Source organism: Mytilus galloprovincialis, chromosome 8 (genome assembly GCF_965363235.1).
Source record: "Mytilus galloprovincialis chromosome 8, xbMytGall1.hap1.1, whole genome shotgun sequence".
NCBI classification, from domain to species: domain Eukaryota; kingdom Metazoa; phylum Mollusca; class Bivalvia; order Mytilida; family Mytilidae; genus Mytilus; species Mytilus galloprovincialis.
The window spans coordinates 51,939,499-51,958,920 of record NC_134845.1 but is presented as its reverse complement, the minus strand read 5'-3'; the positions used below and the strand labels follow the sequence as shown (position 1 = coordinate 51,958,920).

The 19,422-nt window shown below is 31.7% G+C and overlaps 1 long non-coding RNA gene across 1 annotated transcript; it reads right to left on the bottom strand.

Annotated features, from left to right (window-relative positions):
* Positions 1–4,250: 4,250 nt before the first annotated feature.
* On the bottom strand, positions 4,251–8,700 carry LOC143043367 (uncharacterized). Its single transcript, XR_012968342.1, has 3 exons — positions 8,594–8,700; positions 5,267–5,308; positions 4,251–4,287 (listed from the first exon to the last, which is right to left on the bottom strand). It is a non-coding gene; the product is annotated as an uncharacterized LOC143043367 (long non-coding RNA).
* Between the last annotated feature and the right edge of the window lie 10,722 nt (positions 8,701–19,422).

Genomic DNA, 19,422 nt, shown 5'->3' with positions numbered 1-19,422 from the left:
CAAAGGATAAAACTAACAGCATAATGTATGTTAACAAAATAAACGAAAAACAAATATTAAACACAGCAACAAACAACCACTGAATTACAAGCTTACAACTTTGGACAGACACATACTTACAGAATGTGGCGGGGTAAAACATGTTAAACAACATACTTCCAAAATTAGGCGAAATGTGGGGTCCCGTTAACATGTTTTAACCAGTGGTTGTTTGCTGCTGTGTTTAATATTTGTTTTTCGTTTATTTTCGATCACAAAAGGTCGCTGATAAAGTTTCCTGTCATAGGAGAGGTGCAAACAAATACAGTTAGTTAGAACGTTTTGATAGGATTTAAGTTGTAAAAAAGAAGGTGTGTTATGATTGCCAATGAGACAATATCCACAAGAGACATAAAAACACAGAAATTAGCAACTATAAGCCCCCGTACGGCCTTCAACAATGTGTTGTAAAATTGATTTAAACAAATTTCAAGTTATTTATTGTGTTTGTCATACAAATTGCTTTATAACAGCACGGTAACACGTATATTAATTAATTCATCAAATCTACAGCCAGTTACCTTTCTCATTAAAGAAGATAGCATGTTATGAGTTCCAGCAAATGACTTTGCAATCAGATTGTTCAAAAGAGCATTTAATTAAAGAGGCACACTTCTGTTTGACAACACTGTACCAAATGTATGTATGTACTACACCAAAACGACATCTTAAAATCTATACATTCTTGTATACGAGTTCGAACACAACATTAAACCTGTCGCGTTGACAAGTTGATAAACAAGTTGATTGTCCTACATTATTGAAAAACAGTAAAGCGTATTTAACATATATAAATGTGCTGAGTTCGTATATAATTAATGTATTTAGTAGGTGTGGCTTCTTTAACATCATCATATCAAAATAGAGTCGTCAAACTTAGAATAACATATTTTAAAAAATGACGAAAATATTATATGGCTGAGTACTAGTTAGATGAAAAGGTTAGAAATGCACTAAATATGCAAATTTAAACAAGATATAAGCTGCGTGGGATATAAAAAGATATTGTGGAAGTGCCTGTAAACATGTACGATTATACGATTTTGAATGATTTAGGAATACGTAAATACGAAATAAAATATGAATTTTGGTCTGTTTTATAGATTTTTTTTTTACAATTTAATTTTCTAAAAGTAACAGACTTTCAATAGATATTTGTTAAATCTGAAACAGGTCAAGAGTTGTGTTGATATATATGTATACATACTCATTGTTAAAGGCCGTATGGTGACCTACAGTTGTTAATATATTTGTCATTCTGGTCTCTTGTGGAGAGTTGTCTCATTGGCAATCATACCATATCTTCGTTGTTATATTCATTTGCATAAGGTTGGTTTCTATCCGATGCAGCTCATATACTAGTTTAAAAAGTAAACAATGGTGACCTTTGTAGTTATAACCCGTTGTATCCACTGCAGTTAACAACAGAGATTTATAACATGTATGATTTCATTCATTAAACCAAAAAGCAAACAAAAGTTGCAAATGTAGTGCCTACCACAGTTGTAAAATATGTCAGGCATAATAAGGACGATACCGATTCACAAATCTTAGCAATGGGTAAGCTAAGTTTAGCAGAGTAGGTCGGATGCAGGTCTATATTTTCACCAACCATCGGAACACTTAGGCAATACATTCCAAACAGCAACCTGTTGTCTAAACATGCTGTTGCGATGCCACTAACGTTTGCTCTCTATTTTTACGGCATCAGATTGAATGACTCTCATCCAACAAGACTTGGGTAGTTATCTAATTATTTCAAACATCAAAACAATATAATGTTTTTTTTTATTATTAAAAGCCTTTAAGATGTCCTACATATGTCCGATGGAGGACCATACTTTAAAATCTAAATATAACAGTCGGAATAGTACAATTAAGAAGAAAGTTAACGAACATAATTTCACATATAGCAAAATACCGCAATGTATTTACCAAACAAATACACGTGTCCGAGGTGCACCTTTTACATAATTCGTTCCAATAGTGGAGTTGCAGATCAATTACTAGTATTGTAAATAGCAATGATATAATTGTATTGCAAAAACACGAAACGAGGGTATGTGACATGTTGCTTGATCCGAAAAACAAGTTTTGTACTTTCAAACTTCCGGAGACCAATGCTCTCTAATACACAGTTTCTCAGCATACGCCAGGATAAGGTTTAGTGAGATATTTTGCTAGTTATAAATCCAGGTTTTATCCATCATTTTGTACATATGAAAATGCATGTACAAAGTCGGGAATAAGAAAGTTGTAATCCATTCGTTTGATGTGTTTGAGCTTTTGATTTTGCCATTTGATTAGTGACTTTCTCACTCTTTGAATTTTCCTGGGAGTCTTGCATTTTTTTATTTAACTTTTGAAACTGGAATTGACACTTTTATAAACTGATTATTTCAATTATTAGCATTTCAAAGTTTCTGTTTGAAAACTCTAGGCGAAATTAATGACACTAATTTTGTATCGTTTTCGTTATGTTTTGTTCTTCTACCAGATACATTAAGTTACTTATAAAGGGTTGCTGCTCACATAAAATTATGAAACCAAGAGTTCCAAATGGTGAAGCTTAAATTATCCATTGGTAAATTTAACGGATGTCATCACGAGTTGGTTGACCGTTATTGGATAGCCGTTTTCCAGATGACAGTTGATCTGTTCCTTATTCATACCTTCTATCACATTTCCTTTTCGCGACTGTGTTCTACCGAATTAGACGTATTACCGGGTGTGTACATTCCCAAGCAACACGACAGGTGCCACATATAGAGCAGGATCTGCGGTTCATGTTGCTTAGTATTATTGTTCTGTTGTGTTTTGTATGCTTTTGTTTATCTGTTGGTCTTTTTTTGTTTTTAGTCCTTGCGTTTTTCGATTTATGAGTCTGAATGTCTCTCTGGTATCTTTCACCCCTCTTTTCCTAGTTCAAAATTCCTTTTCGCGACTTTGTGCAACCGAATAAGACTTATTACCAGGGAAAAGGTACCAGAGAGACATTCAAACTCAAATCGATACAATGATAAATTATGGTCGAATTAATTATTCCGTAAACAATATTAAAATGCTATGTATCTAAATAAAAGAAAAGCCTGTTCATTTTGATCCAAAAAAATCACGGGTTTGAAGTAGAACATATTGGCCTTAAATGACTTATCTGATTGTGACGAACCCATGCAAAATTGAATTTGGTTCGAATAGGCCCTAAAAAACAAATGCACAGGACAGGGTTACCTCTTTGTGTTAATAAAATGAACACAGCTTTAAGATGTGTTTGTCGTTTTAGGTTATAAAATAAAATATTGTGATAATAAAATATGTTTTTTCTCTCTTGGTTTTGAATTCAAACGTCTTTTGATATTTGGTTCAGCTACATTTCAAGTCGTCGGTGTTATATACAAGGTTTACACAAGTGCAATCTATAAACTTCATGATAGAAACCTGTCATATCTGATATTCGTATATTTAATAGTTCAACATACTATATTGTTTAAAAGGACAAATGGATCTGACACAAGTTTTTCAACTAGTTATCGACTACTCCCATGTGTATTTTTATGGAATTATTTGTAATATTTCCTACAAGTAGTTTTTATATCTCATGTACATCAATTTTATCGGCAATCAAACCTAACTCCATGCATATTTTCGAAACAAAATACTCTATAGTTGGCGTGAACCAAACGTGGATACTTAAAAACTCCCAGGATCTTTCATGGTACATACTATCTAAAAAATGTGTAAAGCAAGAATATCAAAAACCTTTTCCACACTTTACACAAGTATTCCCCTTTCCAGACACGAAGACAAATTAAAAGAGCTAGCCCAGATTTATTTTGTAGAAAAGAATGACCAACGAAGATACAAGTATCTTGTCTAAAGGCGTGTTTCTCCAATCAAGCTGTTCTTGTTAGATGGTTGCTGCTCACATTTATTATGTTACGGGTTACGGGTGTTTATTTTAACCAACGCAATCATGTGTTGGGTGATCTTTTTGAATATCCGTTTCACAGACAATAACCGATATGTTCCATATGTCTTAACAATGTTCCCGTCTTTTTTTCTCAAAATTTCACCAACTCATTTTGACTGATTGCCGGCTTTTATAGCCACGCTACAATGCCAAAGGTGGAGTAGGAACTCCTGGTTATTCAAAAGCAACTGAGATTGAAGGCTACAAAAAATATTTTATATGATGTGAGTTGTTGTACTTACCTTTATCCTTCGTGGTCCCTTTTGGTCCTGTTGGTCCTTAAATTGTAAAGATATAATTATTAGAACGGATATTTTCTTTAAAAATTGTATTTAATACAATATGTTCGATTGCAACTTCAATTAAAAAATGTCATTGACGTTAAAATTTGGGGTATAAAAACATTCCAGCTGGCAACAAATCAATAGGAATTGGATTTGATTGCTGATTCATATTATGTCCTTTGTGGTTTGATAAGTCTTAAATTTACATATTACAATTGGCATTATATTTGCAAATGAAACAATAATCCACCAGAGACCAAAACAAACGTGAATGCTAGCAATAACAGATCTCCATACAGCTTTAGGAAAAAAGTAAAACTCAAGTTAAGGTGGTATACTGTAGGTGTCTAAATTAAAAATGATAGAAATTGTTCATTCTTTGCCAAAATGGAGTTTTTATTGATATATGTTCAAAAATATAATAAAAAAGTCTCCGCGCATTTTCTCAATTAACAGTTTTTGACACATTTTTTAATGGATTATACAGAAAAAAAAACATCATTATGTGATTAGAATCTTAACTAAATGATATAATTGTAAAATAAAAAACCCGAGAAGATAGCTTTTATAAAATACTTTGAGAATACCAAAAAAAGATAAGGCCACCGTACGTTTTTGCTGGCTAAAATTCAAAATGGTAAAATTCCATGTAGATTCCTTCAGAAAATGCACTACTCCAGGGTTTCGTATCCTTAAAATGCAACTTTAAAAACATTCAAAATGAAACAAAAATAATATACACTTGTTATAATATTAATGTTTAGAAATTTTTAATCTTATAATGTTTTTCTTTTATATGCAAACTCCCATTCCTGTATCAAATTTTGATTGAAAATCTGGAACTTAGGTTCTCTGCTTTTAACAATCCAAGATAGAGAAAACCACCCATAACACAATAAGAGCAAAACATTATTCTTTTTCCAAAAAAGTTCAAATGAGACAATATACAGTTTAAATAGTACATGCAACTTACCCGTATCTCCTGGGTCTCCCTTTGCTCCTGGCGGTCCTACCTCTAAAAGCATATAGTGAAAAGTATATAAAAAAAACAGTCTTGATAGATATAAGAAAAAAGATTAATAAAAAAAAAACTCGAACTCAGAGCAAAATCGAAAACGGGAATTCTGCCTACCATCAAATGGTAATTATTTTAAAATCAAATGCTCAAACACACCAAAAGAATGTATTTGCATTCGACTGAAAATAGAATTAAAGTGTGCTATTGCCATTTAATATCAATGACTTGAACATTCGTGATGCCGGCAAAAAGACATAACATTGATTTGATTGACATTTTTTTCGTGGCCCCTTGTTGTCCAATACGTAGCTAATAAACATATTACTATGATTGCTGATAAAACAATATTATAACAGAGACCAAATAACGTAGAATTATGCAAAAGCCTATAAAAACAAAGAACTACAAGCTTTTATTGACATATCAGTGCCATCTAAACTGATGGAGAGATTATGTCTTCATTATTTGAAAATCAATATCTTACAAGTATTATCGTTTATACAAATATTACAATTGATTGATGGATCTTACATAATTGATTTCGTTTTTGTTCAAGATTTATGAAAGTCAATAATTTTAAGGTCATATCTAACTTCTATTTGTGTTTATCAGATAGTTTCCCTCAATAACCAGGTCTAATCTGAATGATTCCCCAAAGAATGTATATGTTCCAGACACAGATGTTGACTCAAATAGGTCATCGTTGTACTGTTTGTCCCTATTGTTCAGGAATATTAATTTAATGATTTCATATTTAAAAAATTAGAGTTAATTAAGATTAGATTCTAACTTATCAGCTATAAAAGTGTAGTTGTCAAAGGGAATTTGAGCATCCCTTAATCGTCCTGCAACAATTTTGTTTGTATTTGTATGGATTTTCAAAATGACTGCATTTTAAAAAGAAAAATAATTAGACACCATGGTAATAGTTTTGCGCGCTACACGTGCTTTTTGTCTTGACATTACTAAAATCAAAACGGTAATATGCCAAATAAATTACCAAGCTGAAGAGCATTGAGGACTCATAATTCGTATTTGTTTTGTCAAAAACAGCCAATGTGAATTTACTATTTCACTCTAGGGATTGTTCTCTTCGGATACACATCAGCACAGAAAACATTGAAGATATCTTGCTATTTCGCAATACTCTTTTTTTTCTGCAATACTGTGTTATTGTGCAATACTGTGCAATTAGTACAATACTGTGCAATAAGTACAGACTTATATTATCAACGTCTTTGAATATAGTTTACATTGGCACTTATATCGATCAGAAAATTAAAGCATAACTCAATGTTTTCTTTTCAAACGGGACATATAAAGACACATTTACCTTCATTTTTATGTGTAAAGAGGTATATTATCCTACTGCCTGTCGATACATTTTTTTTGCATTGCGTTGTCAGTAACTGCGAGTACTCTCAAATCGTATTTTCTTGTAAAATTGATCAGCTTTGGTTGTTTAGAATTGCTATAAATTTTCACTTCGTCGTACTATTAACATCAACCTTATTTCTTTTTCCTTTGTACTGCATATGTTGTGTACAAGACGTAAGTTTGTATCAATTATAATTTGTATAGGGTTTTTGTACAAATTATAAGTTTTTTGACATATAACATAGGGGATACAGGTTTATCTTCTTAAACATGTTTAATGTACCGGTTTAATGTTTTAAATGCCAATCTATACACTTCAACCTAACAGCTAGTGCTTTTTTCCTTGTCCTCAAACTAGAAATGAGGATATCTAAATTGTTTAAATTATAATTTCATTTTTCTCCTTATACCATATCAATATCCATAAAAAGTCTTTTTGTGTTTTATAATGCTTTTTGTATCAATGCTTAGTATAAGTCTGTATCATGTAGTTGTGAAAATATAACAGAACTATGCGGAAAAAAAACTGAATGCTTACATTAACTCTTTATTATAAGTAGTTCATAAAACACTGATAACTTATACAAACAATGTTCCCATATTATCATTTGTACAATATTACAAGTTGTACACACCATATACACCACACATCACCTGAAGATGAAGAACACGAAGTTTCATCGAAAACCAATTGTATAGTTTAATTGTTGATATTCACCCCAGGTTTTGGAATAGTTATATTAATATACAAGGATTTGTATTCCTAAACGGAAGGTTATACACAAAGAAGAAGAAGTATACTTAACAACAAAATTATTTTCATTTACCTGTGCATAATATGACGTATTTTTTTCAAAGTTGCTGTTCTTCTTAAATTGTTTAGCATTTCACAGCGGTATAAAACTTTTACTGTAATTATGCATCATTATTTTTGATTACCTTTGTACTTACATTGTATCATATATCAAATGTATTCGTTCAGTGTACTTTGTTCATTTGTGTTACTAGTATGTTTTTTTTTATTGAGTTAAGTCATTCCAATTGATATTTTATAAGGCCTTTCTATGTTGTAATTTTACACTATTGTTTCAGATAAGGAACAGGTTTGGTACCGTTAAAACGTTTAATCCCGCTGCATTGGTTTGCACCTGTTCTTAGTCAGGAATCTAATGTTCAGTAGGTGTCGTTTTTTGATGTGGTTCATAAGTGTTCTCGTTTTAAATATAGATTAGAACGTTGGTTTTCCCGTTTGAATGGTTATACACTAGTAATTTTTCGGGGGCCCTTTGTAGCTTGTCATATCCAACTATAGCAGTCATCACTTGGCATTGGCGACGTCACACATCACCCGTATCACGCCCAAGTAAAATGCATAGAAATGCACATGGGCTTTCAAGAATCAATAAAATAAATTACTTTAAGTTCATGATACAACAGTGTGGAAACATATAGTTATTCCTCATATATTTAGAAATATAGTTATGCCTTTTAGAAAAGTTTAAATTTTGGTCTTCTCCCTTCAAAATGCTTTTGAAAACTTGTCTTGTTGCCTGAATAGGTTCACACTGTTAAATCACCAAACTTCGATAAATATTGGATTTTCTGTCGTGTCAACTTAGAATTGCGATTTAAACCAAATAGATGAAAACATTGTTGACATATGTGCTTATTACTATATTCATTAATATTTGAAATATCGTATATGCAATAGTTTAATTTATTATTAATATCCTTTCAATGCAAGTTGATTTGCAAATAAGCTATTTTCTGAAAATCTGGTATTATTTTACAAGATGGCGACCACATTGACAGCGTTGGCTGACTTGATAAAAATGTATTTTGTAAGATTGTTATAATGCAAATCAAATAACTGTTGGCAGCTCGCGTTAACGGTCATTGTCTTACCTTAAAGCAGCATAGAATCAAACATTAATTCCTTTTGATAAAGCTGAAACATTTGGTTGTTTTTGTTATAAAATTTGAAAAAATGGCGACTTAATCATTCTCAAACGTAGACGATGTTTGACACTTGTTTTGTCCATGTAAATATTTTAATTTAATTACACTGTTTATATTGTAATTAAATATGACACGTTATTGCCACTATAATGAAAGCCAAGGACATAGCTAGATTAAGGAGATATTAAGTCATAACATCGACGTAATCAAAGAAAACAAATATGGCACCTGATCACGATGTAAGTTTTGACAATATCTAAGTAGATGTAAGTTTTGACAATAACTAAGTAGATGTAAGTTTGACGATACCTATGTACATAAGTGTTGTCAGATTCTCAATGAAATTCATTACGATATTTTTATATGTTTATGAAAGAAGACCTCGAATGGATATTAACCGAGGTGAAACAACTAATTTTTTTCAATTTTCTTTAAATCATTCATCGGGTAACCAGTAAATTTTACTTAATCCTAATTAAACCAGTAACATGCAGAGTTATCGAACGTAATTATGACTGGAATAGTTGCATATGTGATTGGAGATTTTTCTCATTGGCACTCATACAACATGATACTGTGCAATACTATACTATTGTGTAATACTGTGATATTGAAAATTTGATTTTACAAACATTTTTTAGAAAAGAATTATGGACTCACAAAAAAAATTGAGAAAGAAGACCTTGCTCCAAATATTTTCACCCCGCTTTGGAGTAATTACCTCCGAACTCAATACCAGCTTTCCTTTTGTGATATGAAACCTTGTAGGCGTACAGTTTTTAAGAGATCATCCATACACTTAAACACAATTTATAATACAAAAGTAGTTGTTTTTGGTTTCTTTTTTTCAACTATATTCCTGAACTGTTGTTACCGTTATCTCCAAAATCAATCCAAACCTTTTTTTTCTATTCATGAACCTTATGGTAAAATGTCATAGAAAAACATTCAGTTAACTTAATTTATTGTCCAGAAACTAAATGTGTCTTCCGACGCCGTCAACAACATCATAGGCTTATTCGACGCCACGTAATTTTTGCGATCTTATAAAAAGAGATCAGTCTTGTAAAAAAATAACTGAAATCATATGTCGTTTCAATAATCATTTTGTGTGTACTTAATACTGGTAGACAAAGACTGGTTATGTTTTCCCCATATATTTTACGATTGTATTATACTTAACTCCTCTCAAGAGGGATTGTGCTTGATTTTCATATTAAGGTAACATAATCTTTCAATCAGTGTCATTGAGGTCTGGAGATGGCATAACTGCTAGTAATTCCTTGTTAATCAATGTATCGGTGTTATTTTGCTTTGTTTCACTTGTTTTATATTCTGACATCGTACTCGGACTTCTTTTAAACTGAGTTTTACCGTGCGTATTGCTGTGTGTTTGTTCTTCTACATTGACAAGAGGTATAGGGCTCACAAATTGAATTGAGAATGAAAATGTGGAATATTTTAAAAAGGCAACAACCCGACCAAAGAGTAGATAAAACATGTTCAACCCCGCCGAATTTTTGCACCTATCCCAAGTCATGAGCCTCTGGCCTTTTGCTAGTCTTGTATGTTTTTAATTCTTAGTTTGAGAATTAGAACTAATTCACATTTTGTTTAGGGTTCAGCTGAAGCCTGAATCAGTAGGAGTTATTTGCTAGCTGTGTTTAATAAGGACCCATCCGTGGCCTTCGGCTGCTTCCTGCTTTTTTGTCGGGTTATTGTCTCTGCGACACATTCCCAATTTCCATTCTCAATTGTTAAGAATGTTAGATTCAAATGAAAATTAAATCCTTTAGTCTCCTTGAACAATTATTGTTAATAATGTTTTGCTTCGCTGTCAGTTGTGAAGGATATTTCAATATATACATAATGCACAATGATTCAAGCAGTTTACCTTACAGTTAGTTCATTTCATGTATATGTAGATTTGGATGGTCTGTTCTAAAATCTTTTAAATCCATACAGAAGGTATACGCATATCCATAAAGTGTAAACAACCTTAAAAAAATACTTAGATAGAAAGCACAGTTCAGTGATACACTTTGTTATAATTGTCAGTTGTAACTTAAATCATCAATGTCTGTTACCAAACTGCATTGAGATCCTGAAAATAAATATGCAAATTACTTCTATAAGAAGTAGAATTCAAAGGAAGGAACGGAGCTCTTCAAATAAAATGTACAAAGTGTTTATTGGCCACAGGTACCCCGCCTGTAAATATTTTTTTCTGGCTAATAGTCTAAAAGAACTAATAGTCTTAGAGAACTAATAGTCTAAGAGAACTAGCAGTCTATAGATTTTTGGGAACCGTGTGTTTTATTGTTTTGCAACATATGCAATATATGATCATATTGTAGTTATTACGGGGTACACCCTGTCAATTCCTAACTTGAATGAAAACTGTTATTGAAGGATCTATTATTCATTCTAAGATTAACTATCGTCCGACTAGGTAAGTTAAATTATCCTCTCAAGTTAATTCAAGAATGAACAGAATCAATAGTTCTCTCAACCCCAAGGGTGACTGGGGTATAGAAATATGGTCACTTGGTCTTCTCCCGACCGGCAGTAAAACGTTGGCTGAAGTGGGGCGTCCGTTTGGCTGTGCAGGATGTTTCAAGTTCGCACTCATTTCCGGTCAGAAGGGGGACGTTAAATCCGATGCCTCGTGTAAAGAGAGTGTCACGCTCTTTGCACGTTAAAAACCCTTGCAACAACTCTTTGAGGGGTCCGTAGGTGGCCTGTTGCAAGGCAAAACTCCTGTCCCTATCCATTATACACTCATTTTCAAGTGGCAATCCAAATTTCGCCGACCATCATCCTAGATAGCCTCTATTACAACAACCTACCTATTGTATTTATTGTGAACTTGTTCTCGTCCTGAATATGCATGAAATATTTGCCACTGGACGTTAAGCAACCAACAATCAATCAATCAATAGTTCTCTCATTGTTTTAATCTGAACAATAACATGTCATTTTCTAAAACAATATAAATTTAAATCTATTTCATAGAAATTGAACAGATTTTGAAAATGCCTTGTGTTTTTTAATCGGAAGAATTCTAGCAACATGACGTGTTCCTGTCTTGATTCCTTTTGGGTGAGTTGAACTACATGTAAACAAAGACGATGACAATCAAAACCAAGGAGTAAACAAAGACTCAAAAAACCAAAGGACAGTTACATCAACAGTTATAAATGATAATTAAGAAACAACACGAACTCCATTAAAAACCGGGAGTGAAATCAGGTGCTCCGGAATGGTAAGCATTTTCTGCACCGTATACGGCACCCGTCGTGTATGTGAATATTTGTAAAGACATGTCAGAGACCTGTAGATATGTGATGTTCACGTGTATTGTATAAGTAGATAAAAATACAAAATACTAGTCATTTTACATAAACAAATAAAATAGAATTCTGTATATATGTTTGTATGGGAAATTGGAATTGTAATTTACATTGGTTTTGTAATAAGAATTTAAATATAAACATTTAAGTATTCATAACATCATCAGTTAGTCACATTTGAATTTCAATATAAAAAAAAAGAAAAAAAGCTGTTTTGACATGAATATCAATAATGTGGTCATTTTTATAATTTTCCTGTTTACAAAACTTAGAATTTTTCGAAAAAAACTAAGGATTTTCTTATCCTAGGCATATATTACCGTAGGCGTATTTGGCACAACTTTTTGGAATTTTGGATCCTCAATGCTCTTTAACTTTGTACTTGTTTGGCTTTATAAATATTTTGATATGAGCGTCACTGATGAGTATTATATAGACGAAACGTGTGTCTGGCGTACAAAATTATAATCCTGGTACAATTGATAACTATTACAGTCGTTTCAACAATTTGTGAATACGGAAAACATAAAATATCCATTCGATTGATGTGTTTCAGATTTTATTTTGGGACTTTCCGTTTTGATTTTTATCGTAGTTCAGTATCTACGTGATTTTACTTTATTCAATGTTATCTATAAATAATAAACACAAACACTGTACACCATGAGATAAAAAAAAAAAGGTGACATCTAACTATTGGGAGCAAATTAAATGGTATATTCTCATAAAGTGCCTTGATAACAACATTCAATAATAAGTGTACTACATTCCAAAACGTAAACAACAAAAAACAAAAAAAGATAAAGGGCGGTTTCTACTTGCGTAGTCATTAAATGGGACATACATTTATATAATTACGTCTGCTGCTAACATAGTGGCGAAGAAAGTTGGTTAATAAAATGTATTCAAAATGAATAGGGAAATCTTCATGAATATTGTCTTTTTGTCTTGGTGTCATCAAGGATAAAAGAAATTTCACACCTGAGTTGAAAATGCACAGATCTCAGGCTGTGCCTCAGGGTGTATTTGCTTTCAAATCGGATGTAAAATTCATTATTTCGTATGCAGCAAAAATACTGCAATCTGATTGGTTGACTACCCCGGTGTAAATAACACCCTACCCTTGTTCACCCGGGGATAAATAAAATTTTGCCAAAATTAAAAAAAATATATGAAATTTTGCCAAAAAAAAATTCAAAAATAAAATTTTCCCAAAATAAATAAAAAAAAAAACAAAATTAAAAAAAAAAAAAATAATAAGAAGAAAATGCTAAAAAAAAAATAATTAAATCTTTTAAAAATATTTTGTTTTTTGTAAACTCAAAAGAACACAAAAATTTTCTGAATGGGACGTTTCAACAACGGTGTAAAATTCTGTACACCCCTGATTACACCAAGATAACTAATATTACATCCCTGAGTACACTCAAATGATAAAGAGTTTTACATGTTTATTGAAAATGGAAAGTTAAAGTCCCTGCATTCATTTGAATTATGATGTTGGTTTTTAGGTTAAGTGTTTCATGATGATGTAAAATTATTCTTTGCTCTATAGATTGGTTTTTAATAAGCACACCGTATAAATGTTTACATTATATGTCTGTATTTATTATATTATATATATATATGCATCTGGTGCAAGAAAATTTGGTACCGTTAATTTTATTATATGTCATGCTGTAAACGATTGATAACCGTTATGCCTCGCATGATTCATTTGGAAGAGACATGCATGATAACAAAATAAAAGTAAAATTATATTAAAAAAAAAAATTAAATTAAATTTGTGCTATAAAGGGTTTGTACTTTAGTAAATGAAAATATAGATACATTGAAATTAAAGAGTTATTTATAATTCCTGACAAAAGACATCTAAGTATTTACCCAACCATACTCTTTATATCTACTAATGAACAGTTCATTAACAATGATTAAACTGTTAGAAAGCTAAGATATTGACTTTGAAGTTTTAAATGTAAATTTATTCTGAAATAAACATAAAAACTAATAAATGTTCATGGTTGTTTAAAATAGATAAAAATTCAGTAAAATATGTGCTTACTCATACTTATGAAATATACATATATAAGAAAATAAAAGGGCCAATAAAATTTTGTACTTTTTAAAAGGTCTACTGAATGTACATAAATAACGCATTATGGTAATAGTTAAAACAAATAATATAAGTGAAACTCTTATGAAGTATTATGTAAAGTCAATACGAGGGAAAAAATACCAAAAAAATAGAAAAGGTGTTTTGTATAATGACTATAAATTGTAGATAAGGCTGCTCTCGTTTCTTCTCATGCGCATATATAATCAAGACTGTGGATCTAGAAAGTTTACGATTATTATCATTTTGCTCCATTGTGTTTCAACAGTCTTCTACTAGAGGAGGGACGAAATATACCAGAGGTACAGTCAAACTCATAGATTGAAAATAAACTTACAACGCCATGGCTAATTAAAAAAGACAAACAGACACATAATAGTACAGAAGACACAACATAGAAAACTAAAGACTAAGCAATACGAACCCCACCAAAAACTGGTGGTAATTCGAGGTACTCCGGAAGGGTGAACAGATTCTGCTCCACATGTGGCACCCGTCGTGTAACTTATGTAATTACAAATCCGGTAATTAAATCTAATTATATCTACAACATACTCTTCTAGATAATAATGTATTTGATCAAAAATAAAGATAACGTATTTATTTTTACGAACAAATCGTTTAAATATTCTGCAGCTTCACTATGGAACAGTCTATCGAGTGAACCTTTTAATTTCTCAATTTAAACACTCTTGACTCAGACTTTAAAAAGTGTGACATCTGGTTGTTCTATATGATCTGTAAGTCCTAGTTATCATAATCTAATTTCTGTATCTCTTTTTTTGTTTGATTATCATCATATTCAGAGTCTTTCCATTTTAGAATATTTATCTAACATTTTAGATTACACTTTAAAACAATTGCTTCGATATCTAGCACTTATAAAGTTTTCAATAGTGACCGATGCTTAGATGATGTCAGTTGCTCCATACAGGCGATTGCCACACGGGATTATGGTGTTCTTTGTCAAACAGTTATATTAAAATATGTATATGAATATAGATAGTTTAAAGATTAAAAAAACACAAAAAATCACATTATAAATCGAACATTGTTTTTGTTAGCGCTTTCATCGCATCTCCTACGGTTCTACCTAATAGTAACGTCTTGTGGTAGTTTGTATACATTACGGAATCTTATCCACGGACCGAATTTCACTTCCTATTTAATGTCGGCTCGTACAGTTCAATAAAATAGTGTTCCTTGGTTTTCACGCGGAATTATACATATATTTATATACATTTTTTGATAAGATTTAGAGAAATCTAAATTTCTGTTTGTTGATTGGTTTTATTCATATTTTATTGTTGTATGATGCTTTGTTGTAATTTGAGGAGTTAAGGTCATCACAGCTAACGTGTTGAGGTATGTCGAATCAAAATTAAGTCTTCTGTGTCTGTGTTTATAGATAGAAGAAGATGGGGTATAAATGCCAATAAGACAACTCTTTGTCAATCCAAGTCAATTGATAAAAGTAAACCATTATAGGTCAAAGTCCAGTCTTCAACACGGAGCTTTGGCCAACATTGAACATCAGGCTATAAAGGGCTCTAAAATAACTAGACAAAGTGTAAACCCTTTCGAAAACCAACTTTCTGATCGATATAATAAACGAGAAATACTTATGAACCACACTAACAATCGACAACTACTGAAGGTCAGATTCCTGACTAAAAACAGGTGAAAACAAGTGCAGCGGTACCAAATCTGCATCCTTATTGAAACAATAGTGTAACATTACAACATAGAAAGACACACTATAAAATATTAATTGAAGTGGCTTCACTCAATCAAAAGACAAATTATGTAAACCACAAACCACAAACCACAAATAATACATTGTTATAGACAAATCGACTCACTCTGTGTAATGTACTCAATGTGTGCTAAAATAGTCAACATGAGTAGATACTACTGGACAAAAGAACAGTGAACAGTAGAATGAAATACCCCAAAATACAAAAGGCTGATATTCCTAGCTTATGGAATACATGAAAGTACCACGTCTGTACGTATTTGTCTTATAGCTATTTCAGAGGCATACAAACTCTAAAGACGTCAACAACTTCAGTATGGTTGTAATATATAGCTTGGTATGAACAGTAAACAAAAAAACATGTTTCTCGTTTCTCGTTTTTTTATATAGATTAGACTGTTGGTTTTCCCGTTTGAATGGTTTTACAATAGTAATTGTGGCGCTCTTTATAGCTTGTTGTTCGGTGTGAGCCAAGGCTCCGTGTTGACGGCCGTACTTTGACCTATAATGGTTTACTTTTATAAATTGTTATTTGGATGGAGAGTGGTCTCATTGGCACTCACACTATATGCAATGTGGTTAATACCATTGGGTCTTTATTTACGTATCATATAAAGCTTCAACAAGAGAGGACAAAGGATATTTAAGGGATATTAAAGCTGAAAACACCATGGCTACAAAAGAAAAAGTCGAACAGACAATTATGAAACGTTTTAAACGCTAAACCAATTACAAAGTTAAAGAGCATCGATAGTAAAAAAAAACAGTAAATTGAAAAACAAAATGATCATATCAATCAATGATTTTCATGTCAGCTTGAGCCAGATTTTAGTTTAGCTTTTTAAATTTCAAAGCTTCTAAATGTCATTATTTCTTTTTTTAGAGACATTGATCAATGTCCTTGAAGACGTACTTAATTACACACTTGGAGTTGTTTATGAGTTTGTTCGCAAAATTAATATATCACCAGGACCAAATTGTAAACTAAAATGTAGCCGAATAAATGCCCAAAGTAACAAATAGAAAAAAAATATGGTATACAGTTACAAACAGGAAAAGTGTGTTAAACGGATCCTGATAGAAATAATTATAAAGAATATATTTGGGTTGTGAGCGCGTAATCATTCCTATAACATCAAAGGGGGGGGGGGGGATCTTTGTCTTACTAAATAAGGTTCATTTTTATGTAAATATCATATCTTGTAACATAAATCATATATTTGACAACTAAATGGGTTTATAACACTGTTTACTACGATATCTTATTTGATATATAAAATATCTTAATTGATATATATATATAGAGAGAGAGAGTTTAACACATGGCAAAATCCGTATCATATGTCGTATCATCCCGAGACATCAATATCAGCCCAAGAGCCTTTAGGCCCGAGGGATGATATTGGTCGAGGGTGATACGGCATGTGATACGGATTTTGCCATGTATTATACGCTTTATCATATATTTCAACAGAAGAGTATTATATTATATGAACTGTTTTCTGATCCATAGCACTGGGTTACCTTCAGTTCTACTTTTGTCTTGTTTCAGAGGCCTTAAAAGAACTGCTCAATTACTTATCTGAAGCACCTTGGTTACCTTACAATTTGCGTGCTGTTGTTTTAAAAATATTTTGTTTATTATTAGGTCTTTCCATCTTTCGTGTGGAAAGACCTATTGATTTTGTTCTGATTATTTTTTTTTTCTTCCGCCTAATTTTTTTCTTGCGGTGTAAAAATGTTTCAAAAGATGTCGCTTAGTTTTTTTGTATATGAGATCATACAGTCTGTACGCTTTTGAAACTCACCCTGTTTAACCGAACACTTTTCCTTGTAAGAGTTATCTTCCCAAACACTGTTTTTCTTGTTATCAGATCTCCTCCGTAACCGTAAAAGAAAGCGACAAATTTATTTTCCAAATTGCTCGTTATATCCTCAGGATGTTACGTTTTATTTTGACCGAAGCTTTACGAAGACCCCATATGAGAGTAATTTCCCCTTTTGTATTGAAATAAGTGAAATAAATTTGTAACTGGAAAACCATAAGTGATAGAGGCCTAGGGTCTTTTGATTTGAGGCCCTTGCTCAAAAAGTATGAAAATGAGGTCAAGGTCAAAGGTCAAGGTCATGTTCAAATTTTTGATTTTGGCTTGTTATCTCTTATTTTCAGAAATCATACAAGATATCGACAAAATATTTTCACACAATTGTTAGTTGCGACATGTCGTAACATGTAAATTTTTTTTAAAAGGGTACGTAACATTTAATGCGAGTTTTGCCCCCTTTTATATCTAATATTAGTTGTATGGTAATATAACTCATTAACAATATAAAGTAGAGGCCTAGAGTCTTTTGATTTGAGGTCCTTGGTTGATGACCTTGAAATTGAGCTCAAGGTCATAGGTAAATTTAACGTTCTAGATTTTGACCTTTGCTTTTTCCTCTTATATATACATGATAAAGCCATGGGACTTTTGGCAAAAGATTGCAAGCTATGTGACCTTGAAAAAGCCAACCGGAAGTGACCTTTTGTAAACCGGAAGTAGCCATTTTTTGTACTAATTTAATGTTAAAGTATATAGAACCATCTATTTTTGGAATCAGAGTCAAGTAAACTATCAAAACATACCGGAAATAACATCTTTTAAACCGGAAGTAAAAAATGATCTCCCTTATGTATATCTTTTTGTATAGAAACCATATATTTTTGGAATCAGCGTCCAATAAGCTGTCATTTGACGCTAAAATTGACATTTAAAACCGAATTTTAATATTTTCATATAAAAAAGATCCTTACTGGTGGAAAGACCATCAATGGTTCTCTGAACAATTGGTTTTTAATTATACTTATTTGTGTGTTTTGTTTTTTTATAGTTGCATTTAGTGTGCCAAAAAATACGAAAACTTGACATTCGTGACGTCACATACAATATGAAAACTTGACGTTCGTGACGTCACATACCAAACAATGACGTCATTCAAAAAATTAACCTATTTTGAGGAAAATTTATCTTAAGCAAAAAAATAACAAAACTGACTTTAAGTAAAAAAAAAAAGAAAAAAAGTAGGGATGTGATAAAGGGTAGTGGTGTGATAAAGGGTATGCGATAAAGGGTAGGGGTGTGATAAAGGGTATGCGATAAAGGGTGCGCATCAAAGTTGCGCGATATGGATTAAACAGCAGGCTATTTATCAAATATGCAAAATTACTGTATTTACTACTAAACATATGATAAATATATATAGCTATATGATGTCTTATTTGATTTATAAGATATGTCAATTACATGAGTTAGTTTATCATATCATCTTATTAGTTTTTAGAGGTATCTCTTTAAATGAATATATTATCTTGAAAATGTGAAGAAAAAATATAAAGAAAAATTTACAAACTGCTTTATCCTAGCTAATGTCCCTTCATGTGTGCACCGTAGTATTTCATTGAACATAAACAGAAAATAATAAATCATGATAATGGGGCGTAAAATTGCATATGACGTTTCTTCACACTTGTTAACTCGTATAACTTGAAGTATAAGTTCTGTATCTCAGA